Source organism: Vipera berus (genome assembly GCF_964194415.1).
Source record: "Vipera berus genome assembly, chromosome: 3".
Lineage (NCBI taxonomy): Eukaryota > Metazoa > Chordata > Lepidosauria > Squamata > Viperidae > Vipera > Vipera berus.
In genome coordinates, this window is record NC_138204.1 from 205,574,908 (window position 1) to 205,589,362 (window position 14,455).

General features: G+C 44.4%; 1 long non-coding RNA gene across 2 annotated transcripts in view; it reads left to right on the plus strand.

Moving 5' to 3' along the window:
- The window catches only part of LOC308665362, a 165,739-nt gene that overhangs the window by 41,282 nt on the left and 110,002 nt on the right, over positions 1–14,455 (plus strand). For both annotated transcript variants that reach the window (XR_014025889.1, XR_014025890.1), the window contains exon 2: positions 12,246–12,664. This is a non-coding gene — a long non-coding RNA (uncharacterized lncRNA). The remainder of the gene's footprint in view (positions 1–12,245; positions 12,665–14,455) is intronic.

Below are 14,455 nucleotides of genomic sequence, written 5' to 3' on the forward strand. Positions count from 1 at the left end.
CACAAGAAAGAAAAGAGGATCAGATCAGCACTCAACCTACCTGGGTTTGGTTGAAGGATTTCACCACAGAAGCTTCAGGTTCTGTCTCTTGGCTACTCAGGGAGTCCTCGGTTTATGACCACAATTGGGACGGGAATTTCTGTTGCCAGGCAAGTTGATTGTTTAGTGAGCCGTGCCCAATGTTACCATCCTTTTTTTTTTGCCATGCTTGTTAAGGGACTCACTGTGATTATTAAATAACATGGTCGTTATGAATGCAACTCCCTCCATTAACATAGCTTGTTAGAAGCCAGTTCAGAAGGTTGCAAGTAGCACTCACATGCCCTGAGATACTGCAGCCTTAGAAAACATTCAGACATTCACCTCTCTGAGACGGTGTAGGTTCTCCTCCTTGAGCAGTGGGCTGGACTGGAAGACCTCCAAGGTCCCTTCCAACTTTTATTCTATTCTATTCTAAAATACAAGCTGGTTGCCAAGTGTCTGAATTTTTATCATGTGACTGAGGATGCTGCAATGGTCGTACGTGTGAGCACTGGTTGTAAGTTTTTTCAGTGCTGTTGTATCTCTGAGCGGTCAATAAAAAATGGTTGTAAATTGAGGCCTACCTGTGCCACTTCTAGTTGCAAATAAAGCACTCATATACCACTCCATAGGGCTTTACAGCCCTCTAAGCGGTTTACTTTGCTGTAACTTAAGCCGTTGTAACTTTGAATAGCAATAGCAATGGTATTTAGGCTTATACACCGCTTCATAGTGCTTTACAGCCCTCTCTAAGCAGTTTACAGAGTCAACATATTGCTTCCAACTATCTGGCTCCTCATTTTACCCACCTCGGAAGGATGGAAGGCTGAGTCAACCTTGAGCCGGTCAGAATCGAACTCCTGGCTGTGGGCAGACTTAGTCTGCAATAGGTAAAGGTAAAGTTTCCCCCGCACATGCGTGCTAGTCGTTTCCGACTCTAGTGGCCGGTGCTCATCTCCGTTTCAAAGCCGAAGAGCTAGCGCTTGTCCGAGGACGTCTCCGTGGTCATCTGGCCGGCATGACTAGACGCCAAAGGCGCATGGAATGCTGTTACCTTCCCACCGTAATGGTCCCTATTTTTCTACTTGCATTTTTTTTAACATGCTTTCGAACTGCTAGGTTGGCAGAAGCTGGGACGCGTAACAGGCGCTCACTCTGCTACGCAGCACTCGGGATTTGACCTGCCAAACTGCCGACCTTCTGATCGACAAGCTCAATTCTAACCACCACGCTACCAGGGCTTATAGATGGATGCTTCTCCATAATGAAGAAAATCAAAAATGCCCAGTGGCAATTGCCTAAGCCAAAGTTTGCCAAACGGGTGACCTTTAGACAAATTTTGAACATGGTTGGGTTTGTGGGTGGGTGGGTGGGGGGAGACTGCAGGGACATGAGATGGAGAAGATGCCAGCCAAGGCTGTCCTTTCTTTTTCTTTTTTTCTTTTGAGGTATGAATCAATTTCTGACTCCTGACTGGACCTGCAATTTTCCTGTCAAGATTTCTGAAGTACATTTCCATGGCTTTCTCCCCAGGGTGGGGAGAGAGAGAGTGACAGGCCTAAGGTCACCCAGATGGCTTCATGCTCTCCAGGCAAAACTAGAACTCGCAGTCCCCCAGTTCCTAGCTTGATGCCTTCACCACTACACTAGTCTGACTCTCAGCTAAGTTATGAGAGAGGAGAAAAGCTAGCTTTCCATGTGCAAGAAATCTTGTGTGGTTTTCTTGAGGCAAATTCAGCTGCGGTTTAGTGTGTTAACGTAGTTAAGAACCCAGGTTTATCTCCACAAAGCTTAAGACCATTTTTAAAAAGTGGTGTTTATAACACGATGCAGTCAGAAAAGCTCTTAAGACAAATGCACCGCTTGGATGAGCAAAATTGCCATGTTCAGACAAAGCAGACACTGTAAAGGGAAGAACTCAAACGACCTCTTCGAAAGTGAAAATCCTAAAAGTGAAAGGGACCGTATGGTTCATTGTTTAGTCATAACTCTGTCCAGGATTTCTCATCTATTAAATTGAACTTCAGTAATCTTGACTTTAACATTTGCTTAAGCATGAGCAAGCGTTCATTTATTTCTCATGTGCCTGCTAACTGACATCTAGGGCATATTAGGTGGAAAGAATAAAATATAAGTAAACAGTCTCTGTGTGTCAACAATGTATATAAAAACCAATATCCAGTTCAGTGCAGGCCCTTAAAATTATGGGAATTTATCATTCTCAAATTATGTGGTATTGAAACTCTTGTGTTCAAAATCAAAGGACCTATTGAAAGGCACAAAATAGCTAAGGTAGCAAATGTGCCAAAACCTAAATTAGGTAGGACAATGCCGTTGTTTGATTTTTGTAAAGGCCACTGCCTCTTGTGATCTCCAGATCTTTTAATCTTCGCCAGAGGAAGGTTGGAATCCAGATAATGGTGCGAAAGCTGTTGAGATTGATAGCTGATATTTGAATCTAGATCTTTATAACATACTCTATTGCAGACATGTCAAACACAAGGCCCGGGGTCCGGATCCAGCCCGCGAAGTGGTTTCATGCGGCCCGCGAAGCCATCCTGGAAACAGTGAGGGAACGGCCCCCACTGCCTTGGCCCTGGCCCAGAGACCCTCCTGCCAGAGACCCTCAGATCTGTCCCACTCCTGCCCAGGCACCCATAGGCACCTTTGATGCGAACGATGTAGAGCTGGCCACGCCCACCCAGTAGGCCATACGCACTCTAGCCACGCCCACCCAGTAGGCCACGCCCACCCTGGCCATACCCACCCGGCCCCCTGAGGGCAACCGCAATGCTGATGCGGCCCTCAATGAAATTGAGTTTGACACCCCTGCTCTATTGGGTTCTACGAATCTAGTTGAAATGTTAATTTATATTGCCAGTCCATTTATGATATGCCATATACTAAATAAATAATAGCTTGAAGTCTTCTGTGGTCAGACCGAATGTGAAAGAAGACTTGGGGCCACTGTTTTCACAATCTTGGCCCTTTTAAGAGAGGTTGGCTTCAACTCCCAGAATTCCTCAGCCAGCATTCTAACTACTGATAACATGATTGGCTGGGGAAACCTGGCTCTAGCCAACATGGAGGTGCCTGACAGTATAGCTCAGGGGTAGGCAACCTCGGCTCTTTTATGACTCATGGACTTCAACTCCCAGAATTCCTGAGTCAGCACTGACTCAGGAATTCTGGGAGTTGAAGTCCATGGGTCATAAAAGAGCCGAGGTTGCCTACCCCTGGTATAGCTGGCTGAGGAATTCTGGGAGTTGGAAGTCCACACCTCTTAAAAGGGCCAGGTTGAGAAACATGGCTCCAGACATTCAAAGTAGACCGAATGTGGTGCTAAAGTGGTTTCAGAATTGCATCTAAAATGGTTCCCACAATTGAGAATTAAAGGAGTTATCCTTTTTTTTTAAAAAAAAAATACAGTTAGCTAAGCATACTTTTCAGGGAAGGCATTAGAAATTAAGCAAGTGTGGAGTTAAAAAAAGTTTTGATACAGTACTGTATTAGGGTTTTAAAAAAATGAAGTGAAGTTGACTCCTGGCAACTGAAGGAGAAGATACAGCCTCGGAGAATAAAATCCCCATTTACAACATCTATTCATTCAGTAAAGCATCCAGCAGTTTGAAAGGCTTAAAATTGGATATCTTGCCCTTGTTCAGGTAGCACAAAGGAGGCATCCTTGCCGTAAAAGTAACAATACTTGTTAGAGGAATCACTTTTTAACAAGCTAACTCAAAGATCACCTTTTGCCTCTTTTTCTAATCAGGCAGCCATAGATTAGATCAAGCCCACAAACATATGGCGGTTCAAAAGAAGTGAAAGAGTTAAACCCTTGCACAGCTTGGTTTATCCAATTTGCATTTATGGATCCCTGGAGATAAAAGATCCTGGTAGCTCTTAATTTACTTGTTAACAAGGTTTGATTTGCATTGCATACCACCAAAGGATCGTGCCTTAAGCCGTTTGCAGATTGAGGCTTGTTGGGAGTTGAAAGGGTGGAAAATGCTTGGGGTGGGTGAAAAGGGGCATTCAGGTGATGCTTCTTTTGAGTTAATCAAGGCCAGCAAAGGGAGAAGGAGGAGGAGGGGGGGGCAGCTTGATTGGTTTTGAGTGGGACAATTTAGTGCTAAAGCCCTGAGCAGTCAAATGGTTTTTAAAGCCATTTGACTCAGAGCTTTGCAAATTGAGTTTGTTCTTATGCAGCAATTCCTTTTCTTCTGTAATGTAATTAAGTAACTACAGTAAATCTCCTAGCTAAGCTGGATTCCTACGGGCTTCCTGGATGTAGCCATTTAGTTTCCACAGAGAAAAATACAAAAGATGATCTTCTTCTTCTTCCCCATTTTAACCTTTAGTTCTGATGTTCTCTGCTGATCTTCCGTCAATCGGAATGGATCTTTGAGGTCTTCTAGTCCAACCCCCCTGCTCTTCTACTCAATTACTAATCAGAACTGTTCTTGCCTATTTTTATCATGCAGATTTTTTGGGGGGGTTTATATCCCATCTTTATTGTTTTTACAGACAACTTAAGGCGGTAAACATATCCAACACACCTCCCTCCTATTTTCTCCACAACAACCTCCTTATGAGGTAGCTTGGGCTGAAAGAGAGTGACTGGCTCAAAGTCACTCAGTCCGCTTTCATGTCTAAGGTGGGACTAAAATTTGGGCAAATCTCCTGGTGATTTGCCCAAATCACCCAGCTGGCTTCCACGACTAAGGCAGGATTAGACTAAAGGCAGGATTAGAACTCAGACAGACTCACACTTTCTAATCTAGTGCCTTAACCACTGGACCAATCTTTTGGTTCTAAGGATAATAAAGGTAATGAAGTTTCATTGAATTTATTATAGCTGTCCACTCCAGCAGCCTCTGGATGCTCCCTTAAGTTGAGACACACAACGGAGAGCCTTATGGACTGATGGAGTGGATCCTTTAACCATTCCTAATCTTTGTAGTTTAAACTCCAGTTTCTTGGATGTTCTTTTCAATTGCAGTGCCCAGAAATGGATACTGTTTGTAAGTAGCACCTCCTCACAAGAGCAAAGTGGAACAGTTACTTCCCATTTTCTGGACCTTTTGCTGTTGTTCATATTTTCCAAGATTGCATTTACCTTTTTGGCAGCTACATCGCGATCTTGGCTCATGTTCCATTTTTTAGAAAACATTGATACTGCCAAGCCTAGTCTCCCTCATTTTTCACTTCTGCCTCACTTTTTTTTTCTTATCCAGATGTAAAATTGTACAATATAGTTAATTTTCATCCTGTTTGCTTCGGCCCATTGATCACAGCTGCCTAGATATTTTTTTGATCTTATATTTCTCTTTTAAAGTGTCACCCACTTCTAGCTCAAGGTTATCAGGGCGTTTGATCATCTTTTTTAATTCTTCATCTAAGTCAGAAATAAAAACATTAAAAGCACTGTCTTGTGGCGGGCTAGTCCACTCTTTTTCAAACTTGGAAAACTTTACGATGCGTGGACTTCAAGTCCTAGAATTCCCCAGCCAGTGCTGACTTCAGGAATTCTGGGAATTATAGTCCCTGCATCTTCAAAGTTGGCAAATTTGAAAAATGCTAACTAGTTAGTACAGGTAGTCCTCAACTTACGACCACAGTTGAGCCCAACATTTCTGTTGCTAAGCAGGACAATTGTTAATTGAGTTTTTCTCCATTTTACGACCTTTCTTACAGCCGTTGTTAAATGAATCACTGCAGTTTTTAATTGAGTAACCCGGTTGTTAAGTGAATCTGGCTTCCCCATTGAGTTTGCCTGTCAGGTCACAGAAGATGATCACATGATCTCAGGACACTGCAGCCGTCATAGATATGAGTCAATTGCCAAGCATCTGAATTTTGATCATGTGACCATGAGGATGTTTCAGTGGTCGTAAGTGTGAAAAATGCTCATAAGTCACTATTTTTAAAACACTCGTAATTTTGAACAGTCGCTAAATAAACTGTTGTAAGTTGAGGACTATCTGCCTTACTCTCCAAGCGGACGTGAAGCCATTTGTTCATTTAATATTTCTTTCTTTTTAATGCAGGAAAAAGTCTCAAGTTGGAGCATCTTTTTTTTTTTAAATAATCCAGCAAGATGAAACTATAAAAAACATTAGAAGTAAGAATGTAGCCCGGATCTTACGAGACAAAAATTCTCAGAAGGGATACATTTAACAATTTTGTATGTAAATTGTAGGTATGTAAATTGAATGTAAAGGGAGGCAGAGCTCCAGATCAAGAGTTCTGGTGAAAACAAACAAGGGATAGCAAACCTTTTGAGCTTTTGTTCGTGTCTGTGACTGCTTAATACTGAAGAAAAGGAGAAGAATCGAGAGAAAAACGGAACGCCTTGCTTGGTCTTCTGTTATGAGGCTGCTTCTACAACAGGGGTGTCAAACTCAATTTCATTGAGGGCCGCATCAGCATTGCGGTTGCCCTGGGGGGTGTGTGTATGGCCAGGGTGGGCGTGGCCTACTGGGTGGGCGTGGCTAGAGTGCGTATGGCCTACTGGGTGGGCGTGGCCAGCTACATCGTTCGCATCAAGGGTGCCTATGGGGGCCTGGGCAGGACTGGGACAGATCTGAGGGTCTCTGGCAGGAGGAGGGTCTCTGGGCCAGGGCCAAGGCAGTGGGGGCTGTTCCCTCACTGTTTCCAGGATGGCTTCGCGGGCCGCATGAAACCACTTTGCGGGCCGGATCCGGGCCCCGGGCCTTGTGTTTGACATGTCTGTTCTACAAGCTCTGTAGTTCAGACAGTAATACTTCTTTCGCAGGATAGCTTGCATTTCTGATGAAAAGCCAAAAGGATGGTTGAGGATCTCGCAGGAGAAAATTAGGCTTTGTGGAGCGTGTCATCCTAAAAATATAGTAAACCAAGACATGCTGTCCCTTTCTCACCCTCTGCATTTCTTTATCTCTCCATTTCTTTCTCTTTCTCTCCGTCTCTCTCTCTCCCTCCATCTCCCGCTCTCTTCTACTCTCTTTCTCCCTCTTTCCCTTTCCCTCTTTCCTTTTCTCTTTCCCTCCCTCCCCCCCACCCCCCTCCCTCTCCCCCACTCTTTCCTACAGAGAACTAGGCCAATGATGGCGAACCTTTTAGAGACCGAGCGCCCAAACCACAACCCAAAAACTCACTTATTTATCGCAAAGTGCCAGGGCCGCATCAGCATTGTGGTGCCCTCAGGAGAGGCAAGGGGGTGTGGCCCACTGGGTAGGCATGGCCCACTGGGTGGGCACGGCCGCAGTTGTCACGGCAGACTGGGTGGGCGTGGTTGGGGTGGGCATGGCCACCTCGATGTTGCTCATGGGGGGGGATGCCTGTGGGGGCCGGGCAGGGTTGGGGGAGATCCAGGGGGTCTCTGGCAGATGGGGTGGTGGGCAGGAGGCCCAGCATAGATGGGGGGAGGCACGCAATCCTAGCTGGGACTGGGGGGCCATGGCGCCGATGGGGATCTGGCTTTCCCTGCTCAGGGTGGCCTTTGACTTGCTGGGCGTGGGCGTCCTCTACCATCTCTACTGAGCTTGCTAGCTGGCCACTTCCCCTCCTTTGTGCTGGCTGGGGCTGCTGCTCCGGGATGTGTGTGTGTGTGTGTGGTGGCGGCGGCCTTATGGACCTGTGGAAGCTGCTGGCAGCAGCAGCGCGTGTGCCCATAGAGAGGGCTCTGAGTGCCGCCTCTGGCATGCGTGCCATAGTTTCGCCCCCGCTGAACTAGGCTTTGGAATATATAATGCCCTGCAATAGAGCACAAGTAGCAAAACATGACTTATATGACTTCTTGATGCAAAACCTACCAGTGGTTTGTTGTTGTATTATTTTCCATAAAATTCAGTCACTCCTCTATTCCAAGCGACTCTGGGAGGCTCAACATATAAAACAAACAGCAATCTACAAAATACAACACACAACTTGCAAAGATGTAGAAATGGTAGCTATCCGGAGAATGCAATCTAACTGGAAAAAATAAATTTAAAAAAAAAACGTTTAATAATGGGTCCTGCCCACCCTATCCCAAAGCCTGGGAGATTAGCCCAGGTTTTCAAGGCCTTCCAGAATGACATCAAGAGTAGAGCACATAGATCTCTTTGGGGTGGGGGTATGTCTCCTTGCAAAGGGCCGATCTCATGATCAGAGAAGGTGGGCTTCCTGGCTCCTGAAAGACGACATTCTCGGATTGAGTGTGCCAGCTGTTTGCATCATATGATCATTCACCCGATGTTTTGATGAAATCGTGGTTTGCTGCAAAGACCCGCAGTTTGGAAGGAAAGCATTTTCCAAAGAAAGGTTAAAATACCATCTACGCTGGCTTCCGCTTGGGAAGGAAGAGACCTGTAGATCTCCTTTCAACTATTTGTTTAAGCCTGCAGCCCAAGGCTGTGTTTAAATTGCCAGCTTGACTTCTGTTGGCATTGTGTCAGTCTTGGTTGTAACTGGTTGTTATCCAGTTGAGGCACCACGACTTACCGACTTACCTGTATGGTAAAAAGGCAGCCAGATGTGTACCTTGACACTTCAGAGCCATCGTATTGGATGGCGGGAAAAGAAAAGAAAAGAAAATGCAACTCTTATAGAGCCTTGGTGGAGCAGTGGGCTAATGCCTCCTTAAGTAACACCAGCTGCCTGCAATTAGTGCAGGTTCGCATCCCACCAGGCTCAAGGTTGACTCAGCCTTCCATCCTTCCGAGGTAGGTAAAATGAGGACCCAGATTGTTGGGGGCAATTAAGCTGACTTTGTAATAATGCCGCTTGGGGTGTGTGTGAAAGCCCTAATAAGCAGGCATATACATAGAATGAAGGCTACTGCTAAGCTTGTAAGCCACCCTGAGTCTTTGGAGAAGGGCGGGATATAAATGGAATTAAAATAAATAAAAATAAATTAAGGTGGCCTCAACAGAAGCCTAATACTAGGTTCAAGAAAAGTCATCTTCTATGTTGGTCAGACCATGCTTATGATGCTGTATCTGGTTCTGAGCCACCTAGTTAAGGAAGCACAGAGAAAAACTGAAGGGTACCCAAAGAAAAACAACCAAGATAATAAGGGGCCTGAAAGGAAAAAAACAGGAGTTAAAGGGGTTGGGTATATGTAGCCTTCAGAGGAAAATACTTATTTCTCTTGAGTCAGACTAAAATGGAACCAGGAAATATTTCAACAGAATGGGAGAAATTCTGTTATTAACTTGAGCTCACTTTATTTCCAGGTTTCTCAATATATCCTCGGTACTTATTTGTACCCCTTACGTGGGCAATCATTTTGGGTCCCAAGGAAGGATAGAGAGATAGAAAATAACAGAGTTGGAAGGGACCTTGAAGGTCTTCTAGTCCAACCCCCCTGCTCAAGCAGGAGATCCTATACCGGGTGGGGGGGGTGGGGTGGGGGGTGTCTTCCAACTTGGCCCTTTTATGACTTGTGGACTTCAGCTCCCAGAATTCCTCAGCTGGCTGAGGAATTCTGGGAGTTGAAGTCCACAAGTCATAGAAGGGCCAAGTTGGAAGGCCCCTGCCCTATACCATTCTGGACAATATGGCTGTTTGATCTCTTCTCAAAACCTCCAATGATTCCATTGCATCTCATTCCATTGTATCTGATATTTTGCATTTCTTTTGGTACTGGAATTTGGGGAACAAAAAGTGGAACATGTTTCTGTATATTTGCCCTGCTCAAAGCAAACCAACCGTTTTATTTATTTTAATTTGAGCTCAAGTCAGCAAATGCCTCTTGGAGAGTTAATGGACCGTTTTAGGGAAACCTGATACACAGGCAGGGTCCATAGACTTCTGTACTAACAGCAGATTTTTTTTTTTAAAAAAATAATCTTTACCTATTCATGTATAAACCCCTGCAATCGTTTTCCAGTTGCTCAAATAGCACAGTCACGTACTATAGGCATTTGGATAAAATAGATTACAAAAAAAAAACACACACACACACACACAGTGGTTGTTTCCCAATGGTTGGTGTTATTTAGAATTGAGGAAGTACCTGAAATTTTAGAGACACACCTGACTGGATGTTCCATACCATACGCAGCAGCTAGATGAGGAAGTGAATTGGTACGGAAAAACTTGTTTTCTGCATCTTTTGAAGAATGGGAAACTTCCCTGAGCTAAAACTTTTCCCTCCAAGTAAGAAAAATAAAATAAAATAAAAGGAACAAAGGTGATTTTTGTTTTCGAGAGGAGGAGAGGAGGGAATGTTAATCACACCCTATTCAAAAATGTAACCTTGAAAGGATTGCAGTAGAGCATTTAGTTGCTGTGGTCTCTTGTTTTACATTTTGGGACTGTGTGGGCAGGCAGATAACACAGGATTGATGGATTATCTTATCTCTCTAGTGTTCTGCAAGGTTACAAAAGGCCCATTCTTGTCCTCACCTGTGGCTGGAAGCAATGTCTTTAGGCTAATGGGCTTCAAAATGCAGTCAGGTATCACCTCCCCACCCATCCATTTAACCCACAGCTGGAATTCCTATATTTCTGTCTTTACAGGGATGCCCTAAGATGTGCTCTGCTACTAATATACAGTATAGTCAAGGCTATGGTCTTCCCAGTTGCAATGTATGGCTGTGAAAGTTGGACCATAAGAAAGGCTGAGCGCCAAAGAATTGAGGCCTTTGAACTATGGTTCTGTTGAAGACTCCTGCGAGTCCCTTGGACTGCAAGGCGTTCAAACCGGTCAGTCCTAGAGGAGATCAACCCTGACTGCTCTTTAGAAGGCCAGGTCCTGAAGTTGAAACTCAAATACTTTAGCCAAGTAATGAGAAGGAAGGACTCACTGGAGAAGAGCCTAATGCTGGGAAAGATTGAGGGCAATAGAAGAAGGGGACGACAGAGAACGAGGTGGCTGGATGGAGTCACTAAAGCAGTAGGCATGAGCTTAAAGGGACTCCAGAAGATGGTAGAGGACAGGAAGGCCTGGAGGAATGTTGCCCATGGGGTCACGATGGGTCGGACACTACTTCGCAATTAACAACAACAACAACTAATACAGATGGTCTTTGACATACAACAGGGGTCTGCAAACTTGGCTCTTTTATATGACTTGTGGACTTCAACGCCCAGAATTCCTCAGCCAGGCATGCTGGCTGAGGAATTCTGCGAGTTGAGGTCTACAAGTCATAAAAGGGCCAAGTTTGAAGACCCCTGACATAAAACCACAATTGAGCCCAACATTTCTGTTGCTAAAGCGAGACAGTTGTTAAGTGAGTTTTGCCCCATTTTACAATTTTTCTGGCCAAAGTTGTCAAGAGAATCACTGCAGTTGTTAAGATAGTAGTGATTCGGTTGTGTTTATCAGAGGTGGTGACCCTTCGAGAGCTGTATGCAACGAAATTTCACTTTAATGTATGCCGATTAGTGTACATTCAAAGTGAGAAGTTGTTATTCTATGCTGTTAAGTGAATCCAGCTTCCCCATTGGCTTTACGAACCTGGGACCCTGCAACAGGTCAGAAATATAAGCCAGTTGCCAACCCTCTGAATTTTGATCATGTAACTATGGGGATCCTGCAATGGTTGTAAGTGTGAAAAATGGTCATAAAGTCACTTTTCAGTGCCGTTGTAGCTTTGGACGGTCACTAAACAAACTATTACAAGTCGAGGACTACCTGTGAATGCTGCCACCCAAGAAATGAATTGCTTTTAACGTTCGTGTTTTACTGTGTGTGTTTTTTATTCCAGGCGAAATGTTAATTAATATACATACTGCAAGTCCATGTATGATATGCCACATGGTAAATAATTACAGGCAGTCAGTCCTCGACGTAGGACCACAATTGAGTGCAAAAATTTACGTTGCTAAGTGAGAAATTAGTTAAGTGAATGTTACCCCATTTTACCACTTGCATTGCCTCATTTGTGAAGTGAATGACTGCCGTTGTTAAATTAGTAACACGGTTGTTAAGTGAATCTGGCTTCCCCATTGACTTGTGTGTGTCAGAAGGTCGCCAAAGGGGATCCCATGACCCTGGGACACCACAACCATTGTAAATGTGAGTCAGTTGTCAAACATCTGAATGAAAATCACGTGATCAAGGGGATGCTGCAATGCTCAGAAGTGTGAAAAATAAGTCACCTTTCTCAGTGCCGTTGTAACTTTGGACGGTCACTTAAAGGGACTGTTGCAAGTTGAGGACCATTTGTAGCCCTGTCCTTCCTCCCTCCCTCCTTTCTCTGTTGCCTGCTTGATGTAACATTCTCTATTTATTTGTTTCTTCTTGCCTCAAGGTCTCCATCTCTGGCAAATTCCATGGCTGTGGCATTTTCAGCATCTTGTTCCTTTCGTTTCAAGGAGAACCAAGGCCGTGGGATTTAGTGAGCTGAACAAGAGATTCCAGAGAACGTTGGCTGCAGACAAAAAAAAAATTGCCTTGACCAGGAAAAGGGGGGAACAGCGTGTTTTCTGGCAGTTCTTGTTGTCCCCCCCCTCTCTTCTTGGTTTCCTCGATTCTTCTTGACGTCCATGAGAGATTTTTGTTTTGTCTTGTAAGACTGAAGATGGATTATTTTCCCACCATGATTGGAATACGGGGCGGAGCTTTTTTCTGTGACGGTCAGATTTCTTTCTGGAAAGCAGCGAAAGGGCCAATAATCAGAATATGAGGTGTCCCCCAGTCTTCCGCACAGCTTTTGAGTGTCTTCCTGAGGTGTGTATGCATTTTTAAGTTTCATGAAGTTTCTGGGAAGTGGTTGTTCCCCCCCCCCCCCCCCCCCACAAAACAAGTTCTCTTGAATAATGTACAGATAATGCTTCCGGTGCTCTAACCTCTGCAAAGGGAGAAAGTCATAAGAAGGAGAAGGCCTCCTCCTCCTCCTCCTCCTCCTCCTCCTTGATGCAGTTCCCAAAGTTTGAGCATCATGTTTCAGGTACTGCTGTGCTTTCTGTGGACTATATTATTCAGTGATTTGAGCTAGCAGAATACACTTCCTGGATTGGGTTGACATTAAGAGTGCAAACTAAAATGACAAGAAGGATAAGAAAAAAAAAGCTTATCCCTTACGTGTTATTCTTACCATTAGTCACTGGTTTACTAATGAACTCGCTACTATGATATGGACAGTACGAGATACGTATTGTAAGATTTCTCAGAATCTGTGCCAGAGTAGAGATAGTCCTTGACTTACAACCATTCATTTAGCAATTGTTCAGAGTTGTGACTGATGACCAGTCCTCACAATTAACAATCATCACACCGTGGAGTGGCTTGCCTCCTGGAATTGTGGGTGTTTCATCACTGGAGGTTTTCAGAAACAGATTGAACAACGATTTGGCCAGGATGGTAAGGTCTTCTGTCTTTGGCACGAGGTTGGACTAGAAGACCTCTTAGATCCCTACGATTGACCACTTGGCAATTGGCAGATAATTCTAATGGTTGCAGCATCTGGGAGTGAGTGACTCTGTGTGTGTGTTTGTGTGTGACATAATCACCATGTGCAACCTTCCACCTGGCTTCCAGCAAGCAAAATCAGTGGGGAAAGCTGAATTCTCTTAGCAACCACATGGTTCAGTGATTCATTTAACCACCATGGCAAAAAAGATCAACCCACTTAACAGTTGCTTTGCTTAGCAATGAAAATTCTGGTCTCAATTTGGTTGTCAACCCAGTAAGACCTGAAACACATGTTGTTACATCCATTGATTAGATTTTTTTTTGGGGGGGGGACTTTTTCAAAACAGATAGATTTTCAGTGGTGGTGCTGGAAGGGACCTCAGAGATCTTCCAATCCAGACATGTCAAACTTGCGACGTCACGTGACATCGTGCAACATATCGGGAGAGTTTTGCCATTGCCGGCAATGGGGTGAGCGTGGTTTCCACATGATGCGTTCCAGCCCACAGACCAGCAGTTTGACACCCCTGTTCTAGTCCAACCTTCTGCCAAAGGCAGAAAACCTTATACCATCCTGGCCAAATCGTTGTCCAATCTGTTTTTGAAAACTTCCAGTGATGAAGTGCCCACAATTCCAGGAGGCAAGCCGTTCCATTGATTAATTGTTCTACTTGTCAGGAAATTCCTCCTTACTTCTAGATTGGATCTCTCGTTAACAAGCTTCCACCTATTAATTTTTGGCCTGCCCTCTGGTGCTTTGGAGGATAGGTCAACTTCCTCTTCTTTGTGACAGCCCCTCAAATACTAGAAGACAGTTATCATGTCTCCCCTATTCTTAAAAGGTTTTCCTGTCATTCATCTAGGGTTAAATTCATGGTCACATATACAATTTTAAAAAAACAAGAATGGCTGAATGCCACGTCATTTCTAGGTTCTGATGGCAGAAATTCTTCCTGCATCATTTGTAGAACATAAGCATGGCACAGATAGTCCCCAGATTACAAGAGTTCGTTTAGTGACCATTCAAAGTTACAAGGGCACTGGAAAATGGCTTATGACCATTTTTCGTACTTAAGACCGTTGCAGCAGATCAGGTGATAAAAATTC